Here is a 22,339-nt window from a genome sequence, read left to right as displayed (position 1 = left end):
GGGACTTATGGAGTTACATGCTGGGTATACTCAGACACTTCACTGATACTTATGTGCTGTATGTGTGTGTGTTTTGAGCCATGTAACAAGGAGATGCAGTGGTGTTGCCCTGGTGCCAGGCAAACTATGTAATCTAGCACAGCATCCTGCAATGTAGCACATGTCCTTGACTGCCATAATCTTTGTGTTCCCTGCTGAAATTGATGTCACATGGGACTAAGCTAGCAATATACATGGTGGGGCTACAGGTTCCACACAGAACCACTTGAAAAAGGAAAACCTTTTGGGCACACTCAAACTGAATATCTTAAAAAAAAAAAAAAAAAAAAATTAATTTCTTTGTCCTGTATCAGCTGAACTCAAGCAAAGAGTTCATTTTCTTGTAGTCTATGAGAATAAAAAAAATCTAGTTTAATTTCTAAATTACATTATTTTGAAAATGGAATTATTTTTGTGTGTGTGTGGTCAAATACTGGAGGGGTTACAGATTCTTTTTCTTTCCTCATTGAAAGATTTTGCTCAGCTTGACCTCAAATCACAGACTTCTCCAGTTGTCCCAAACTTCTATTTTTTTAATATATATTTGTGTAAAGTGAAGAATGTTCAGGCTATGACAGGAGAAAGCCAGGGCATGAGAGGAATCAAAGTTCCTGGTGTTCCTTTTTTATTATTATTATTTAAGATTTCTCTCCAAAAATACACTGCCTCATATTCAGCAGAAATTTCATCATGGTTTTGGCAAAATCTCACTTTTCCAGTTATACTGCAGTCTCTGGCAAAGCTTCATTTTTAAAGACATTTCCATGTGTCTTTAAATTTTACAAAAAAAATAGTTAATACTGACCTTTTTGTACTCTATCCCTTAATTCTGGAGCAGAGTCTATAATTTTGAAGTTTTGAAACTATGTAAGTACGGTGCAGCTAGCATATCTACTGAAGAAACTGAGAAATTTCTTCAACTGGATGTGTGTATTTCCATTTCTCTCTCACATCTTTCTTTTCTTTGCTTCAGTGATGGGAGAAAGGCAGAGAATTGAGATTACAAATAAGAAAAAGAAAGGTGGGGTTTACTAGGTAGAAAGTAATTTTATCATGTGCATAAGAATTGCTGTTGAGCAAAACACAAGTAGGTGGATCTGGGGAAGAAGCAGAGTTGGGATGGTACAATAGGCTTGAGTAAAGAAACAGAGATAATGTTTTGGAAAAATTTTCTTCTCATAATCCTTATGCCTCTTCTTGTTATTCTTCTCTCCCACAGGTTGTTGGCATAGTCCTGAGGAGCTGATGAACTATTAATAGTATTTGCTTCTTTTCACAGAATCACAGAATCAACTAGCTTGGAAAACACCTTTAAGATCATCCAGTCCAACCATCGACCCAACATTAACAGTTCCCAACTACACCATATCCCTCAGCGCTATGTCAACCCAACTCTGAAACACATCCAGGGATGGGGACTCCACCACCTCCCTGGGCAGCCCATTCCAATGCCCAACAACCCCTTCTGGAAAGGAATGCTTCCTAATATCCAGTCTAAACCTTCCCTGGTGCAGCTTGAGGCCATTCCCTCTTGTCCTGAGGCCATTACCTCTTATCCTGAGATATGTTTTCATAAAAATGTATCTCAGTAAAGATGGAGAGAACAGTAATACTGAAATACGACAGGTAACCAGAATTCTGAACACAATTAATTTTAAACATTTTTTCAAAACACTGATAAATGTTTTCCTTAAAATGCTGTATTGTGAAACATGAGGTAGTATATTCTTCGTTTTACTGCATATCTGGCATGAGGCAAGATCTGCATTGTTTGGTATTTTCCCAAAGAGTCACTGAGAAAACCAAAATTTTTAATCCAATCTTTCATTGTAAAATATTAAAAAAAAAATCCTGTCAGCAGTCACAGAAACAGCTGAATGGAGTGTCTTCTTCTGCTGCATTTTGTTTATTCCTGATGTAAGAGATCCACTAATATGGAAATCACACTTAATTTTTATTTTTTGAATGAATATTGTTTTTTAAGTAACTCTTGGAGTTTGTTTGGATAAGCCCTCCTAGGCTGTGTTTGAGTAATACACCAGCTCAGATGCCATATCCCAAAGTATACTAGTACACCAAATCAGAGATATGGACGAGGGTAAATTTATGCATATGTTTAGTACTTTGCTGAGGGGGAGGAGGCATGACATCAGTGAAGGTAAATGTGACTGCAGGGAAGATCAGTTCTTTACTGGCAGTAATTTGTGCTGACTTTCTGTCTGTATTCTGCTGAATTTCTGACTGTATTTCCGATCATGTTGGGACCAAGCTAAATTCTGCAAAGGTGAGGAGAATAATTAAAAGGGGAAGACAAATGCCAAGAACAGTTTGAAAAGCAGGTTTTTATTTTCTTTTTTATTTTTCCCAGAGCTTTATTCATTTATTGTAGAGGAACAACAAGAAGAAAACACTCAAATGTTTGAACCCTCTCTGGTAATAACAATGTTAAACATTACAAGCACATTTTATGTCTACTCCCTCAAGAGGAAGGTAAATGTGTTTTGGAATTTCATACCCTACTTTGCTGCTGCAGTTATTTTATGTTCTAGTCCCTCTGCTGTCCAACAGTTTATAATTTGTTTTATTATTTAGTGGCTTTTATTTTGTAGCTTGAAATGATATATAATATTGGCAAAAGAAATACGTTATACATGCAGTGTTCAGATAGCACACCCTTGTTTCTCTTATTTCTGTGTTACAATATATGGCAGGCTTTACCCTCTACTATTCAGAATCCTACAGAAATGAAATAAAAATGAAAGTAGCTATCAAATGCCAGCATTAGTGAGGGTTTAAATTCTTATATCCAATCCAAATATGAATGTAACCTTTACATTCTGGAATAAAATGTTGAAGTTAGTAGGAGCTACTGCACTCAACACCTCTGGCAATCACCATTGTGATTCTAAAGAGCCTTCTCTTATTCTACTCAGATTTTCCCAGTTTTCTCACCCTTATACAGTTATCTCCTAAAGCTTTCCTTTAAATTAAACAAGTATTTCATAATGAAATAGCTCCTGAAGATTTTCTTTAAAAGTGTTTTTTTTAAACATTTGTTCCTACAAGCCAGGTCTGCCACTGCGCTCTGCTAGCCAACCCAATTGCTGCCTCATTGAGTCCTTCTTGGAGTGGTCCTGGAGCAGATCAGTGCTGTGCATGAGCCCGGCATCCTTGCTCCAAAGCAGGCACCTGAATGAAGTGTTTTCTCAATTCACTAGAGACAGCCCAGAGGAGTATATTGGGGTGACATCACTCTAGCCTGATGTGGTAGTTTCCTATGTTTTTTCTGAATTAGGCCTCAGCCCTGTCCCACGTCAGTCAGCTCCCCATTGCTTCCCCAACATGCTGACAGGGTATCTTTGCTGCTTGGAGTTACTGTGGTGGAGGAAAGAGAAGCAGTGAAGGAGGCTTCAACCCAGTAGACTTAAACACATGGTGGACTGCATCTTCTTTGTCAAGTTAAAAGTCCAGCAGCTGGAACAACTCACTTGAAGGTGCTGCTACTGCTCCTGGGGTCTGCATGGTCTATCTGCTGCCATCCAGAATATGGGCAAAACTGGATTTTTCTCCCTGAATTGAATTATTGGAAAAAAATCTACCCTATCTTCAAGCCAACAGAATTACAGAAATAACACTGTAAATATACTTTTTACCCTTTAGAAATTAGTTTTCATAATTTTAGACAAATAACCAAACCAAGAAGGACCTGGTATGCTCCATCACTAAAAGCAAAGTAAAAGAGCAAGGGAGAAGTCAGTGAAGAATCTACAAATTTAATCTACTCCATTAGATGGATGATCTTTGACAAAAGTAGAAAAAACAAGTCTATGTAGAGAAACGCTCATTTGATTTTAAGAGCTGCTGGTTGTTTTCATTTTAGCTTAAATGATTGCCTGAAGGTAAAGATGGTCTGAGCACCAAAAATGGGCTGAAATGAGAAAAACTGTGACTTATGGCAAATACAGATACTTTGGTGTAAATCTGTGTGTGGACCCATTTGCTTCCCAGTCAAAGTATATAAAATCAATTTACTGAAAGTCAATAGCAAACTGTCAAGATGAATGATTTTTGTTCTTACCTATGTCTTGGAGGTTTATGCAACCTATTACTCTGTTCCTTCTGATATTCCATCTGGAATAAAACTTCTATATTTAGTGCCTTTAAAAGCATTATTTTTAATTTTATTTTTATGTCTCAAAATAAATTACACAAACTGGAATTTCAGATAGAGTTCTAAAAGTAATTTTAGTTCTTCACTGGTTCATCAGTTTTCAAAAAATATGCTTGATTTTGGAAGGCTGTACAGTTTGATGTTGCTCTTGAATCTCTGTATTTCCAAACTGTAGGGATTTTTTTTTTAATTCTCTGATGCAAAGCAGTGGTCTACAGACCTGAACTCTGTGTAGTTAAATGCTGCTTCATTGTGCTTACATATTTCTACATAAATAAGGCTATTTAATTGCAGACTTCAAAACCATTATTGCTGTATAAAGTGTACAGATTATAGTATGGGCTGTTATTTTGTATTTGAGGTTAAACTTTGGGTTTATATCTTCTAATTGTCAACTCTCATTTAATCAACAAATTTTATGTGTATTCAAATGTAATTATGATTTAATTTTCTCCCCAGCTTTCATGTTCTCAGAGAGAACAATTTGCCAATCTGATACATTTATTTCTTGAATCCAGTAATTAGTTTGTGTTGCCAGATGCTCTGCCATGCCCCTAGAAATCTGAATGCAAAGTAAATAAAAAAGAAAATTCTTAAAGTACCTTCTAATTTTAAGTTTTATAACGAGATTGAATTATTTCTTTCTGTAAGCCATATCCTGTTCATATTTTCAGATCATCTCTTCTGGATGGTGGAAAGACGCTGGAATAGCTGCAAACCTATTTCCTGACTTTATGCACAAGTCTATCTGTTATTTCTAGAGGATTTATCATCTATAACTAATCATCAGATATAACTCAAAAGAAAGAGGAGAATTTTATTTCTTTTTTAATTCAGATACCATCTCCTTCACTTCATTTGCTCAAAACTAAGATTTCTTTCTCTAAAAGCCTTTTCATGTCCATTACTTAACTGAAGGGAAGTTGCTAAAAGTATATGCAAAATTGCTAATGTACAAGGACCTGTAAAGTAGGACATTTAGTCTTAACATTAACCATCACTTGTGTTTTACTTTCTTTTTCCCGTATTTTACTGCAATGTATGTAATTTCATTTATACTTTTTTCCCTAACTACCCTCTGTAGTCATTACCCACTTGTAATACGTTTTGAAACCTTTAATTCCTTGTGTAGTGAAGACAAGACAGATCTTGGACAGTCTAAAAAACTTCCTGAGTACATCCCTAATAACAGGGACCTAAAAAACCAAGTGTCTAAGAAGACAGTGTCAAGACAGGTGACTGGAAGCTGGTCTAAACTAACCTCCTTGGAATAATCAGGAGCTGAAGGATGGATGAGGTAACTCTATGACCATGTATGGACACTAGAGACCTAAAGTTCACTAACAGACAGTGTGAGGAAAGCTCTGTGGACCACTAAGGAGGGGAGAAGACCCTCACTCTATTTTTACTACGCATGCTCAGACTATGTAAATTAAATCTGAGAATCCGTTAGCATAAGACTGCCTTTTCTAAGGAATCTGGTGAATATGTATGCTTTTTGTGTATATTACTCAGAGAGTTTTGTTAGTAAGCATGGCACTCATAGTGGAGTGATCCCCAGCGCTGCCTATAAAGAATAGCTTCTTAACAGTTATAATTGGTTCTGACTATTGAGTGAATCTCTTTGTTTCATAACCCTGTCATTTTGTCCTGTCTGTTTTGTTGATTTTGATTTCTTTTGACCAGGTCAGGATACTACTGATACTGTGTCTTTTGTGACAGCTAACGTTTGCTGGCAGAGTTTATGCTGCAGCAAAACAATTCCTCCTCTTTCTTCCAACTGAATAGTCATATACTAAAGTAGATGCCACTGACTTAATCTTCCATGGTTCATTAAATACTTACATTTTGTAGTTATGCCAAGAGCAATAAATAAGATATCTTCCATGAGAGAATTTGCCTGAAGCAGTTTCTGGCTCTTTTGCTGGATATTTCAACAACATCATGAACCACTTCATGGCTGTGCCCAACGAAGAAATGGATATACTTACACAACCCATAAACAACTATTTTCCTAGTTGAATTACATAACCACCATGGGGTGTTTATGCACTTATCAAAATCACAGTCTTACCTCCAAATCTGGGGAAGAGTCAGTGGTAGTAATAATGTACTATAATTTTTCTTTAAAAGACTTACCTGTCAATATTTTTTTTTTTTTTTTTTTTTGGTGGGGGACTTCAGCAGCTGTGCAGGTAAGTATATGGGTGAAAGCAAAAAGGTGAATGTATGCATTGTGGTATTGTACATATAATTGAAGCAAATGTCTCAGCTGTGACTACACTGACAAGAGATGGATGTGACAACACCAAAAGATTCCAAGAACTCACCTGCTTTTACTGAATTGTTTTTGCCAACTTTTTAAGTAAAAGATTATTTTTTAAAATCAAAACAATGAAGTTTTTCTTAAAAAATTCCCAAGCTGCATATAAAAACTCCTTGTTTACTATCTTCTACATGAAAGATGAAAGAAATACAGATTTTAAAATGTATAAAGTGCTTTATTTGATTTGCTATTTTTTCATCAATTTTTTAATTGACAAAAAACTGAAAAAGATCAGTTATTAACATGTTTTATGTGTTTTGTATGTTTGTCCATGCTGTAACAGAGGGATGTTTCAACTGACATGATCCTGCATGTTAAGTGCAGGGGTTTTAGCAGTTGAGGACTCTACATGCATTGCCAGTCAGTGCTTCTAAGAGAAGTTACCTTCAGGTTTCTTGGGTGGGAAGGGGTTACATGATTTAGAAATAGGAAATTAACACATTTTCTGTTTTCACTGTGAGACCTGTGGTTTCTGCAATTACCAAAACCTTGCAGGAATAAACTTCCATGTAATTCCTTACAGTTTTATCTATAATTCATACACATTGGTGTAACATTACTCAGTCTAATTTATCCTTTCTACTGTCCTTTTAAGAGTTAAACACTACTTTCTGCTTATGGGCATTCTCTCATTGGGTGTATTTTTAACCTAAACAATGACACATATGTGAAATAAAACCACCTGCACTTGAAGAGCAAAGGAGAAAAGAGGACTGGGTTTAGGGGTTAGATTTCCCACTGTTTTCAATACAGAGATGCAGGCTGATCACATTAGCTGCTCTAACCAAGAACAGCAAGGCAAAGCATCATGAACAGCATGGTGATTGCACTACAGCAGTGACCATAAGGATAAATGGAATTGGAATGTTCTAAAAACCCCAGTACAGTGGCAATTGGTTCTGCTTCTAAAGCTGCCTTTGTTCCTCTGGGCCCCTCTTAGACAGAAGCTGTTCTTTCCTTAGTAATCCCCATCACCTCCTTTTGGTTCACCTCTGTAAGAAAAGTGAGGAGACATGACACGGTAAAGAGCCAGGTGCCTGCTGCTGGCTGTGGCTGGGCACTACAGGAGGGTAGTGATGGGCTGCCATCCCACCGCCCAGTCCTGAGGCACAGGCTAGTCCTTAAGGTCCTTCAGACTGTGTTTGCTTTGGTTTTGTCTCTGCAGAACATGTACTCAGATCTTACAGACCAAACCCAAAGCAATGAAGTCAAGTAGCGATTCAAAGCTGATTTCAACTCACTAAGAATTTTTTCAGTCTCTTTTTTTTTTTTTTCCTTTTTGATTTTAATAAGTTTTCAGTTAAGATCATGAGGCCTTTGATTCATGGATGGCAGAATTATGATACCAGAGTATGCATCAACTATTGCTTAATCATACCAGACCTTGCAAACCATCTAGACTTATTGTTCAAAATCAACTGTCCAGCAACAGTAGTAATGCGTATGGATTTATTGTGTCCTGTTAGTGTGCTGCTCAGAACTGTTTATGGCATTTGCACAACCAGCCAGGAGGCAAATATATAGCTGAATGAATGTTGAGTCTTGCCAGGTCTGGGGAAAATAACAATATATAGTCATGGTCAACATATTGATGCTGGATGTGGTGGTGCATGCCTGTAGTCCCAGGCACTCAGGAGGATGAGCATGACAGATCACTTGAGCCCAGGAGTTCTGGGCTGCAGTGCGCTATGACGAACGGGAGTCCGCGCTAAGGCCGGCATCAGTACGGTGACTCCTGGGGAGCTGCAGGACACCAGATTGTCTAAGGAGGGATGAGCCATCCCAGGTTGGAAATGGAGCAGGTCAAAGCTCCCATGCTGGTCAGTTGTTTTCTTTTTCTTTTTTTTTTTTTACTTTCCTGGTTTTGGCCAGGATAGTGTTAAATTTCCTTGGGCTGAGAGGGAGCACAGCTGGAGGGAGGGGTCCTGATCTATCACTGGAGCATTCCATGTCATGTGACCTCAAAGGTCAGCACATAGGCAGGCATGTGCTCTCACATGTGTATTTTTTGTTTGTTTTTCAGTTTCCAGAGTGGCTAGGTGGACTTTCTCTGGTGTGGTCAGACCACCATTTGTTGAAACACTACAGCATTTTACTCGTTTTAGACTACTCTTAAACTGTTGTGGTTTGAACTCAGCTGGTAGCAAATTGCCACGTAGCCAGTTGTTTACATCCCCTTCTGGCCGGTTAAACAGGGGAGAGACAATAAAGAAGAAATTTGTATGTTAAGTAAAAAAAAAAAAAATTACTAGCAAAACCAGAAGTAATGCTACAGATTAATCTGTGCTTCTGAAAGGAAGATTCATTCCCAGAGCTAATGCAAGCAGCACTAAAATAGGAACTGAAAACATTTAATATATTTTCTTAGTATACAAAATACTATCAATGAATTTTGATGAAGAGTCATTTTGTCAAGTGAGTTCTTATGTCCATAGATATGGAGCCTTTTATTTGCTTTTGAGTATGTTACTTCACATCCCTTTGAACACTGAAACTTTAGATTTCTAGTTCAGAATGCTAAGAAAAATGACTTTTTGACATTTTAGATTTCATTTTATAACTAGTCCATTGACTTTAGTGAAGCCAAAGCATTGATCTTAGATGTAGGACTATTCAGATTGTGAAATATTCCAATTTAGGACAAGATTAACAAAACTGGCCTTACAATGAATAGCAGGGGTCATCAGTTCCTGAAGAGTGCTTCAGACTCTGTCCCTTGTTCTGTCCAGGATTAGGTTTTGGCTTGGCTTATCCTCTCCTTGATAAATATGTCCTAATTATATTGTAAACAAGTCAGTGGTCTAATTTCATAGATACTTTTCCAGTAGAGGTTACACAGTTTTCATGTATTACTTCAGAGGCTTTCTTCCAAATACATTTATCTTTTTTGTGCCAACTGTCTAATGCTGTGTCCCTTCACAGTAATAATAAAGTCCATTTTAATTTCAGTAGGGCAGAAACCTGCACAACCTATAACACAACAAACCCTCACTAACTTATTGCAGGGTATACTTACATCTGACCCAATGTACATTACAGGGAGATTAGATTATTTGATAACTTTCATGGATATAGCATTCAATTACTAGTAAACTACTTTGCTCATTATTAATCCTCATTGTCAATACACCATCTACAGTCCAAGTGAATCATTCATCCAAAAGACAATTTTCTTCCAGTGCCAGAACTCCATCCAGTGGGAATGACCATAGCCCATAAGGCCATGCCAATTTATAGCCATAGGCTAGTTTTTTGGATAAAGTACCCTCTACAAGATGACACACAAGCAAAATCAGGAAAAGAATGTAGAGTCTCTTCTAGAAAAAAAAAACAAACCAAAACCTCCCAGTGAGAGAGGCCTTTTAATTTATCTGTCTCATCTGAAAAACAACCCTCAACATATGTCAGGGCCAGTGTCTAGTCTGTAGTACCCACATGTCTGACAGTGTCTCCATAGTCACAGCTTTTAAGACTTAAAATTTGGCAGAAAAAAATACAAGAAAGACATCTGAATGTGGTGAGTGATGTTCAGAAGAATAGCAAGCTTGTCTGATGTCTGGAGCAGGTCGCTTTCTGATCTCTTTGACAAAGCTTCCCCCTGACACACACTGCTTGCTTCTTCTGCTGTGCTCTCATGTTCCTCATGGATCTTCTCATCTTTGGTATGAGTCTTGTATTAGTGACAACAATTTTGTTATAATTTTATTTCCAATTTTGTGGCTGATGAAAGAAAATTCCCTGCAAGGGGGGGAGGAAGGTATCTGGATACAGAAGGCAGAAATGTAAAATTACGATAAAAAATAAGGTTACAACCTTTTATTTTCTGAACTGGAAAGTCAGAAAGTACCAGACATTTTAGGGCTGGATTACCCTATGTGTTCAGATATGGATATGTGGGTCATTATCTGTAATATTATGTACTTCCTTGTTTTATGATATAATCCTTGAAGATTTTTTTCTACGTCACAAATAAAGGTTTAATGTACTCGAGGGATTACTACTTCACATATCTCTGTCTGCAGGCAAAAGAAAGTAAATTAATCTTTTTAATGAAATAACTGAAGCTGTTGCATTTGCCTTCCGTGGTTCGTTGATAGGAATTTGATCTCAGTAATTTTTCTTGACACAGTGCAGCAAAATACACACAGCTTCACTATGGATGAAAGGATTCTCCAGATAAGTAACAGAAAGCTCAAAAAAGAAACTTAATTTGACATTTTAGAAGCAGGTGAAACAAAGAAATTCACTCAACAGTCAGAATCCAATATAACTGTTAAGCAGGTACTCTTTATTAGCAGCACTGGGGTTGACTTGGGGATTCTCCACCATAAAGGCTCCCAAGAACTAGCAAGAGACATCATTTTACATACACACAAATCATATATATTCATTAGATTTCCTGGAAAGGGGTGTCCTATGGGTTCCCAGCATTCATTTATATAGTCCAAGCATGCATAGTAAAAACAGAAAGAGGGTCTTTGGTGTTTGAGGAAAGAAGTAAGCAGTCTTGTTCATGGTAGTTGACCTTCTTTCCAGAGCATTCACTGTGAAGTAAAGTCCAGGTGTCTTCCTAAATCAGCAAGATCATCTCCCCTATAATAGGATCTCTGTGTCCTTTTGTTTGAGTCCCCCCTATCTTAGTTTGCCCATTCCAGGAGTTGCCCAAGTGTCCACTGAAGACTTTGAGTCTGCTATTACTGATTTACATAGGGAGATCTAAACAGACAAAAGAGGTCTAGGGAAACAGTTAAGGAGTCCTTGGGAAACAAAAAACCACAAGCAAAGCTTTGAAACAAATGAAGCACATTTGTTTCAAACACAAGCAAAGTTTTAATGCATCACAGTTCAGAAATTCATTTATTTGGGTCCTTTCAGAGGCAAGTGTCTATTTCACCCACATCACTTTACTAAAGAACTGAATGTACCATCCGAAAAGGATATAGAGAAACATACATTATAAAATACAGCAATACATCTTTCATCTTCACTTCACCTGAGTATCTGGTGCTTGAGGTACAATCCAATTGCTATCATGTAACTAAAGGACACTAGACTTTTCCATGTTCCTTTTATTTACCTGAAAGTACTTGAAGTAAAAGACAAGGCTACCGCATTTTTACACTATTTTACTTGTAATCTGTAGATTTCTACTGGGTTAAGATCTTTGCAGAGGAAGTGTTCCTGGCCTAGATTCTGATAGGTTTTATGCCAGCAACAATGTGTGCTGATGAGAGAACTTCTCTGATGTTCTGTGAACTACTATAAAATAATGATTTGATTTTTTGTAAGTACTTCAATGTATTTTTGTGTAGCAGCCAGAATAACGAGTCAGAGAGTTCCTTCTTCTTTATGCAGACAGGTCCATTATTATTACAACAGTCCATATTTATACGATGGTTAAAGCTCTTATTTAATAATTAGCGAATCAGCAATCAGACGGTTATCTCCTTTCAGCTTTTCTCCTATCAGCATGAGACCTCTCTAACACGCACACGCTGTTCACACAGCAGTAACTTTTCACAGTTCAGTGTTACAGCTGTCCATTGTTTTTCCCTGCCACATTGGCACAACTTGGAAGTTTATTATCTTTCTCCCAAGGCCTATTTCTCATCAAAGCCTTGCTGCTTCTTAGGGGCTGCACAGACCTGACAGGCTGATGTCAGCTTGCCTCTCTCCCACATTTTTGTGTCTGTGTTAATACCACCTGTCCGTGTTTAGTTCAGTTGCAATTTACCTGAATTAATTTATATCTGTATCTTCTGCAAAGTATTAAGTGAAACTGAACCAGTGAAGATCTGACTGAGACTTGTTCTTAAGATACTTAGGTAAAAAATTTCTTGGATGGTGGCTGGGTGCTTGTTTTGGGACTGGATGATGACAGGAATCTGTAGTAACCTGGTTACCTATTTTAATGATTTTCAACTTATCTGTGACTAGTTTTTATCTGATTCATGTGGTGGCCCATATGAAATCTTCCGACAGTCTCAATCAATTCACTGGCAGACAGCAATTTACATTACAGAAACCAAGACAAAATTACCATATTGTAATGGGTCTCTTTTTTGGTAGACTTTGAAGAGGAATCTGTATTAAAAAATCTGACTCACTTTTCCAGGTCCCAGAGAGACCAGGCAGCTGATGAGTGGAGCATACTGGTAAAATGAGGAGCTCAGATTGCTGCTTTACAAACTGTTGATGCTGTCTGGAAATGTGGAGAATCCTCTCTTTAGGACAGGCAGTTTTTTCAGGAGCTAAAAATATCCTTAAACTAAGGGAAAAGAAACATATTGCTAGGCAGAAATGCCTTTCCAACCTAGTTGATTCTGTGATTCTGTGAATTTTTGTTGCTCTAAGGAGTCTTATCTAGACTTCCATTAATCTAAGAGAACAGAGAGAAGCTCTCTTTGTCATCTCAATTTCTTTGCATACCTTTGTTTATTTAGAAATACCCTACTGAGATAAAACTAACTTACAGCTTGTAGTTTGGGAGACTGCAGGAGACTTAGAGAGGTAATAATAATAAAAAATATTCAGTTTTAAAAGGAGAGAAATACAGATACAACAAAAGAAAAAGAGATAGTCCACAGACAAGAGGCTCTAATTGGACTTCCTGGCATCTTGTCAAAATCATATCTTTTTACTGCCTGTTAAAAGACCACTTTTCATCGAAAGTTGTGTCAAGGCATAGGAGACATCCTGTGACTGTGACATGCCTCAAAGCAAATATAGGCCTGAAAGCAAAGACAGTAAATGGATAAGGCCCCAGACTTCCTGTGCTCTGAAATCAGACTCCGGTCTGATTGCATGAACATTTCGTGCCGTTTGGTTTCTCTAGGATCCAGATTAAATGTATATCATTGGAAGTGTCAGGAACCTCTCTTCCTTGTCTGTGAAATGCACGATCATATTTAATGGAGACAAGTTGTGGCTGTGAAACCGGAGAAATTACTTCAGCATTTTAATTTATTTTTTATTTGTCAGATAGCATCCTTGTTCTGTCCCACTCAGGTGCCTGAACATGTCAGGGTAAGGAAGCTAAGCATTTTATTCTTGCATCTTTCAGTAGAATTAATTGAATTAAAATGGGTAGATTTGATTAAAGTCCTGAGTGTGACTAGATTACCAAGTGTGACAATGCAGGAAGATAAGAATGTGAACAATATTGCTGTGAGACAGTGAATCAAATTCATGGATCCTAATGTCACCAAAGTCAAGTGTGTTTGGAGGTGGATCCACTTCTCTAATACTATTTATCTTGTCACTTTTGCATCACTAGGCAGTGTACACGTACCAAGTGTTCACCATAGAGAAAGAAACTCTTAGGTACATCTTAACAGCTTTTATAGGATCTAGTGCTGGTTGATGCCATCACATAAAGCATCAGATGAAATTAATAGGCCTCTAGTCCCTAGCCTGATCTCTGTCTTCCATCTTTATCTCTAAATTAAGTTAATTCTTCATTTCTTGAGTGCCTAATTTCTATATCCTATTTTAAATTCCTAGCTTGTCATTTCATGCCCACCTTTAGTTTTTCCTCTGTTCCCACAGATTTTTGCTGACTTGATACTTCTTGAGCAATTATCTGGCTTCTGGGGCAGAAATGCTCACCTCTCATCAGTTCAATGGTGAAGTCATGAAGTCATTAGCAATGCATGCATGGTGTCTGGTGTACACAGTAGAACCACAAAGTATCAGGCTTACACGATGGCTGGTGATCAGTGGTCCTTCTTCTTGATGAGGAACACCTGGTTCCACTCAGTTCACGTTTCCCTCTTTGAGGCTTATCTAAGGATTTTTTCAATATAACCGCAAGGGAGTGGGGGTGTATCCTTCAATACTCTCCTACTTCCTTGGGTGACATTCCTTAGATTAATTACAAAGGCCACAGTTTGTCCTTGATGACTGGTCAAGGCATTACTGACACGACCCTGTGACTCAAAGCACGCACACAATCAAGCTTTGAGACAACCATTTGACATATCATTCTCTCACAGGATGTGAAAAGGTTACATCTGTGTTTCCTGTGGCACCTCTTTACGGATCGCTTGTATAGGGTCATGCCTGAGCCATTTGCGTACCTGGTGATACTGTCAGCTTCCATCAGGTACATCATCTGCAAGTTTCAGAAAATGTTGAAAAAACTCAAATCTCCTTGAAGCCCTGTCTGTCAGGCTGGGAACTTCAGCTTCTCTCTCATGAGTATTTTCTATCTTTGTGGTAGAGATGCCACACAGGCAGTAAAACTTCTGCTTTTTTTGCTAGACTTTTCAAGAAGGGAACATGAACATGCTTACACTGAGCAGGCAAAAGACAAGGAGTGTGATCTGGAGTGTCTTTTACTGGAGGCTATTTGGCTATCGAAGTCTGCTTTGCTTGTGTTTAAAGCTGAGATTACAAGCTTTCATTATTTGGGACAGTTAATATTTACATTCACTTCTTGGAGAAACCTGGTTTTAAAACTGCAAGATCTATTTAGCAGGTGTTCCTATGGAAAAAATAATTGCACTGTAACAATGAACAACTGGTCTAAAACAACACTCTAAGACTTGATTTAGAGATTTAGAAAGTAAGCTTGCTTCATTGCAGCACCAGAGGCACAGAGGATAGCTCCACCTAATGTGCTTGCCAAGGTCTCTATCAGCACTAAATATATACAGTTAATATATACACATGCATACGTTTTCTGATGAATGATTAACATATTCATAAAATTTCTTGGACTTCATTAAGATATGAAAATTTTTTGGAGCATGTATCCTCATATTCTTTAGTGGTCTTTAGTGTCATCGATAGTCTTCCTCACTGTGTTCATTAGTTGAACTTGGCTTCTGTGCATGCTCAGTCCTACTCCTTATTAACTTCACCATACATTGTTATCTACAGAAATGGTTTACATTAGTACTACCCCTTTATTTATTCTATTCAAGGATAGTTTCTCAGAAGAAGCTGCTTTATCAGTAAGTATTTGGCCTAGCTGCACAATTTCAGTGGGGAAGGAATGCAGTTTTAGCAATAGAAGAACTATATGTCCTTCAATTATTGTATCAGCACTCCAACATGTGCCACTTTACTTTACTTGAGTAGGCAAGTCAGCCCCTTCTCTATGTAGTGCATTACTTCGTGCTGCATGCAGGAGATTCTTACTTTACTGCTATTGCTGGAAAAGTTGTTTTGCAAGGTCAAAGGCAAAAGTATATCTAGCACAAGCATGGCTAGTCGTTTGTCATTTCCTACTTCAGTAATTAGGAAAGTGCTCTTAGAAATCTGCAGAACTGTCAGGTTTGGAATGAAATGTTTTTTTCAAAGTCTGTCATTTGACTATTGAAATTAACTTTTTTAAAAGTAAAATTCTCTGAGATAGAAGTGCATATTTAAAAAATACATACCTGTGCAGTAATCCAAACACCAGTCAAATACACTTAAAGGAACAGTAACTCCTTCACTCTGCAGGAACTATTTACTACTTTGCTAAACCAGCATTGCATATCTGAAGCAGTTTCCTCTTAAGTGACCTTCTCTTGCGCTTAATAAATTTAATGAATGAGTATCTACTGAAATCTGTAAGAATAGAATCATGCACACAGTGTGCAAAGAACTCTGTAAATAAACATAGATGCCACTCCCATTTAGTCCTAGGGTTTGACCAGCTGTGTTAGGAGACACTTAGTTCTGCTTAGGGCAATATGATGAATCCAACGACTTTGAAACCCTTTTGCATTTCATTCTGTGACAACATTTGCTAGCACTGAGGAATTGTAACAACAAATTACCAACACTGACGTTTTAAGAATAAGAACATAGTGTCAAGCTTCTAGGTCATTTGAAGCTCATCACATTCTCAGTTAATACCAAACCCTTATCTAATGTACTTGTTGATGTCTGAGGCTTTATGCAATTTCAGGTATAATGGGTGATCACAGACATGTGCATCAGAGGACATCAGGATCCCAGAGCACTGAGTGGGTGTGCTGTAGAAAATACTAGAGTTTGTTTAGAAATCTGACTCTTTAGAGTGTTTTTTAGTTGAAGAAACTGTAATAACGTGTAAGGAAATAATAAAATAGGGTCCACCCTGTATAGTTGAAAATTTGAGAAATTTTTTGCTCAGGTCTTAATCCTTCAGAAAGCTGTGTGCATACATTTCATAATGCCCTATCAATTATGTCATATGCAATGTGTGACTAACTTCCCAATCTTAAACTGTACTATGAGTCTCTTTTTCTCATGAAAATGATTTAAACTCTTTCTTTACAAGCACTGTGTTGCACTGATGCCTTCTGCAGTACTCTATTTGTTCTAGGCAGAGTATCTTAAAATATTTGCTTTATGGTCATTTTTCTAAGCTTCTGGGCACTGGGTAGAATGTGTGGTAGTAGTGTTTTCTCAGAAGTCATTTTTTTGCTGGAGTAGACTAAAAGAGAGGCATTTCTGTAATTGTGTATTAACTAACAACAGATCTTAAACCCAGCTTATTCACTGAAGATATGTCCTTAAGACCCAGTTAAGTATTCAGTTTAGACCCTAAGATCTCCCAGGGGTGTAAGCCTGTTATATGAGCTAGAACTCACTGTTTTTCACAGTTTTTCAGGGCTTTTGTGTCAGCCCTGCCATATTCTTCTGCTGTACCCAGCAGTATAGGTTAACCGAGGTGCTGGGAGTTGAAGAAGATTGGGCCCTTTGCCTGTGCAGTCCAACTACCAGGCATGTTGTATTTGCAAGGCAAAGCAGTTGAACTTATGAGAGATGTTTACTCAGCCATTGTTTTACAAGGGCTTAATGAATTTCTGCATGTTTTTTTCAGCATGTGGTTGTGAAGACAGTTACTTAATGTATTTAGTGATGCCTGATCCCACAAACCTTGGACAGGTTTGGAGCTTCAGGCACTGTCATTTCCCTGAGAGAATTCAGGTGGGAATCTCTCTTGTCTTTCTGCTTTTTTGGCAGTCCTCCAGCCACTATGACTTGTGGCAGTTCAATCTGTCCCAAGTCAGGGGCGTTGGCACAGGAAGGAAAGTGGTTTAAATTGCAGGACTGTTCATCAGCTTTCAACTCCGTGCCAAGACTGAAGGGCATTTTGGACTAGATCTTGGCTTGATGCTAAAGGTAAGAAGGGCATTTTTGATCAAATTCTTACCTTATATGAAGTGCAGCTTTTGGCCCTGTTCATGCAGCCTGCTGGTTATTTTTTCTTCCAGGACTCATTTGCCACCCTGTGTCTGCAAGGGGATGAAAGGGCTGACAAGCAGTAGTAAAATCCTACTTCCAAGTACAGCAGCTTTGCAAGAACTGTGTATCATGGGAAAAATAAACAATATGGACAGGCACATATGGATTGATGTGTTTTATTGGGTATCTACTGTGTTAAATAAGTCTTCTTTTAGGCACTAAGAAGTAATAAAAAATGTCAAATTCAATTTTTTGGTTTGAAAAAGGCTTCCAAACCTCAGTTTTATTGGAAAATTCTTGACTAGTTCTATCAGAGAGAAAGTCTGGCTCTCTAATTCACAGCCTCAGTGCTCCTTAAAGTAAGTAAAAAATGGTCCTTAAGGGGTTCTGTTGTTAGTGGACAATCATGAGTGCCTCTTTCTTGTTTCTTGAGTTCTCTGCTGTTGCTTAAAACACAGAGAAGCAGACAGCAGTGTAGGGCTCTAAAGTTCAGATATTTGCCTCTGTTGCGAATCTTTGCAAGTAAGTGGATTGTAAACTATTTTCATTATTTCACAAGCCACAGATTTTTGCCCATAATCTTGGTCATAACTGCTCTGATGGTCAGTGTTATATATAGAAAGAAAATTGGCATTCAGACTGGTGAAAGGACACATAAAATTCAGAAAGCTCTGAATAATCCAGATATACACAAATGTGCACACTAAACGGATATTTGTGCAGTGGAAGACAGGCCCTGCATATCTTTCTTCATCAGTTTGCCTGACTGAATTAAAGATCAAACCCGGCTTACCTGCTCTGGTTTCTGAAAATTTCTATTAGCACAAGGAGTAATTTTACCTGAGCAGTTAAATTCTTCTCTGGAAAAGTGTTGGTGTTACAGTGGCATTTTTTAATTTTTTAGATAGATAGAATAAGAAGGGTTGGAAGGATGATCTGGGAAATTACAGGCCTGTCAGCTTGATGTTGATGCCCAGGAAGCTGATGGAGCAGCTCATCCTGAGTAACATCATACAGCACATGCGGGACAACCAGATGCTCAGGCCCAGTCAGCATGGGTTTATGAAAGGCAGGTCCTGCCTGACAAACCTGATCTCCTTCTACAACAGGGCGACCTGCTTATTGGATGAGGGAAAGGCTGTGGATGTTGTCTACCTTGACTTCAGTAAGGCCTTTGACACCGTTTCCCACAGCATTCTCCTGGTGAAAGTGGCTGCTCGTGGCTTGGATGGGCACACACTTTGCTGGGTAAAAAACTGTCTGGATGGCCGGGCCCAAAGAGTTGTGGTGAACAGAGTTAAATCCAGTTGGCGGCCGGTCACGAGTGGTGTCCCCCAGGGCTGGGTTTTGGGGCCACTCCTGTTTAACATCTTTATTGATGATCCAGACGAGGGGATCGAGTGCACCCTCAGTCAGTTTGCAGATGACACCCAGTTGGGTGGGAGTGTTGATCTGCTCGAGGGTAGGGAGGCTCTGCAGAGAGACCTGGACAGGCTGGAGCCATGGGCTGAGCCCAGCTGGAGGAGTTTCCATAAGGCCAAATGCCAAGGGCTGCCCTTGGGCCACAACAACCCCCAGCAGCGCTACAGGCTTGGGGAGGAGTGGCTGGAGAGCTGCCAGTCAGAGAGGGACCTGGTGGGGTTGACTGACAGCCGGCTGAACAGGAGCCATCAGTGTGCCCAGGTGGCCAAGAAGGCCAATGGCATCCTGGCTTTTGTCAGCAATAGCGTGGCCAGAAGGGATAGGGAAGGGATCTGACCCCTGTACTCGGCACTGGGGAGGCCACACCTCGATTCATGTGTTCAGTTTTGGGCCCCTCACTACAAAAAGGACATTGAATGACTTGAGCGTGTCCAGAGAAGGGCAACGGAGCTGATGCAGGGTCTGGAGCACAGGTCGTATGAGAGGCAGCTGAGGGAACTGGGGGTGTTTAGTCTGGAGAAGAGGAGGATGAGGGGAGACCTCATGGCCCTCTACAGCTCCCTGATAGCAGGGTGCAGAGAGCTGGGGATGAGTCTCTTTAACCAAGTAACAAGTGATAGGACAAGAAGGAATGGCCTCAAGTTTTACCAGGGAAGGTTTAGACTGGATATTAGGAAGCATTTCTTTACAGAACGGGTTGTTGGGTGTTGGAATGGGCTGCCCAGGGAGGTGGTGGAGTCCCCATCCCTGGAGGTGTTTATGAGTAGAGTCAACATAGTGCTGAGGGATCTGGTGTAGTTTGGAGCTGTTAATGTTGTGTTGAGTGTTGGACAGGATGATCTTCAAGGTCTTTTCTAACCTAGATAATTCTGTGATTCAGTGAATAGGAAATGAAAATTTTCTTGAGGGCTGCTTCAGTTTAATATATATAGGAACCTTAAATATATAGCAAGTAGGGAATAAACTCTTTTCCCTAATAACTAAGAGGGACAGTGGAAGGGAGAGAGCATGTAGCAGTGTTCTGTGCTCTTGCTAGACTTAACTGGACTGGCACGTGGTAATTTTTTTTTGGTGCAGGGCAGGTATAGAGTACTACCCGAACTTGGTGTTTTTCTTGAATAACTTATTTTAGAGCAAATAATTCATTTTTAGGCTCGTCCCACACAACTTTAACAATCAGCTATGACTCTATGACTGCATTCAGTGAAAGGTGTAGTTCTCCTATTTAGGGACAACACCCATGGATGAAGCTTCACCGACCGAGGGTTACTGCATACTGCAGAAAGCAAAACAGTTCATGCGTCTTCATTTTCCTTCCCATTATAAAATCCAACACACTGCAGCCAAGTGTCCCTGTGAGTCACTGTCCAGTAATTAATCTCTGCTGTGCCAAAGGCATTCAAAACCACAGAATAGAATCACTCAAGGGAATGCTGTATTAGCTGGAAATTAAAGTTTAAAAGGCTCCAGCTCTTGTTATTCTTGTGGCTGCTACTTTAAATATACTTCTAAGTGGAAAATGGAAACTTGCTATTATGGGGAGGGAGAGAAAAGGGGGACTGACTGTTCCTCTATGACTTAAAATGGTTTCAAAAAAGCCAGGGACAATCATGAGACTGAAGCATAAAGTATCTCTAGAAAATAAGCAGCTCATTAAGGAAAAAAAAAAATGTTATTCCTGCCTAATTATTAAGAACTTGTTCTAACAGGGGACAATACCAGTTGGGTACTTTTATCTCATTGATGGCTTTTTAATGATTTTTTTAAGCACTGAACCTGAAAGGTTTTCTTTCAGCATATGCTTTTCAGCTGGATGGCTCTGTGTAACACAGCCCTCCCTCATGCTCAACACTGAACCTGGTGTCACCTTGTTTATGTGATTTCTGATAAGGGTGTCTCCTTGCCTATTTCTTTCTGAGCCAGCTAATAATGGTAATGAACAATAATATTATGTGCAGTTCGAAAACCATTTGAACAGCTTACTAAATAGCAGTGTGTGTATGGAGAGTGCTGGAAGAGATTGTGTTTTACCCAGTTATTTTTTTTTTTTAATACATATTCTTAATTTCATAATGCTTGGTTCTGGCTTTCACTGAATGTAACTGCTATTTCTGTAGCTCCTCTTCAGTAATAATATCAGTGTTTCTGGCATCACATCTGTGCATTTTCTTGCAGTCAAGCGGAAATGCCAGAATGGTTATTTGCTTGCAGTCTGCTAGAAAAGTTCGTCAGACCTCATGGTGAGATCTGTTGCCATTGTCTTTGGCCATGTGGTGGTGGTGGTGCATACTCCTACAAAGAGCTGCAACCGATTACAGTTTTATTGCTTTCCAATGCTGGGTATTTCCTTGGCTGGTGCTGTTTGCCAGTGCATGGATAGCCCTATGTGATATGTTTATATTTTTTGTGAGCTCTAACACCGAGATCCACATTCTTTTCTGCCTGAGGGTTCGGTTTTGTTTTGTTCTAATGGACATTATTAAAAGACAATCTGAAATTACAGCAGCATAACATTATCAGCCCTTCCACTGTACATCTTGGGGCACAGTTTTTGAGATGCCAGCCTCAGTAGTGAAATTTGCGATATAAATATTTGGATGTTTCAAGAAAGAAATGAGTTATTTCTCACACTAATTCTTTAAACAACAGAGTCCTAATGCATGATCTTCCTCTACTCAGAATGCTTTCAATACATTTTGCCTAGAACCATCATCTGGTCAGAAAGAAATGAAAGCTGAGGACTTTGACACCAGTTTGCTTCATCCTTTGTCTGAGCTCGGTCTTCTGAGCACTCTTCCTAACTCAACACAATCACTTCCAACTGACGTCTGTGAGAAACACTTCAAGGTACAGCTCAGTGAAGTTGTGGTCAAGTCTTCAAAGAAAAGGAGTGGAAAGTTGTGCCAGCTTTTATTCGTTAAGCCAGAAGTTCAGGAGATTATGTCTTCTGTCTGTACTGGGAAATTTCTATTGTTTAGCAAATTTTTTACTTTGTCAAAGACTAGGTCCCTTTCAGAAGCCTCTGTCATCTTCAGAGTTCTTCATAGTCCTTTCTCCTCCCAGTCCAAACTGGGCTTACACATGGGATCCAGTTAGCACTTCAACACTAACCTACCTCTTCAACCATGAACCACTCTGCACAGGCTCTTCTGAACTTTTACCTTTTTTCTGCCTTCCCCATCTAAAGAAAAATTTTACAGCTCCGCCCCCCCCCC

This window comes from Athene cunicularia, assembly GCF_003259725.1.
Source record: "Athene cunicularia isolate RWA chromosome Z unlocalized genomic scaffold, athCun1 chrZ_part2, whole genome shotgun sequence".
Lineage (NCBI taxonomy): Eukaryota > Metazoa > Chordata > Aves > Strigiformes > Strigidae > Athene > Athene cunicularia.
The sequence above is the reverse complement of the archived record's forward strand: the minus strand, read 5'-3'. Positions refer to the sequence as shown.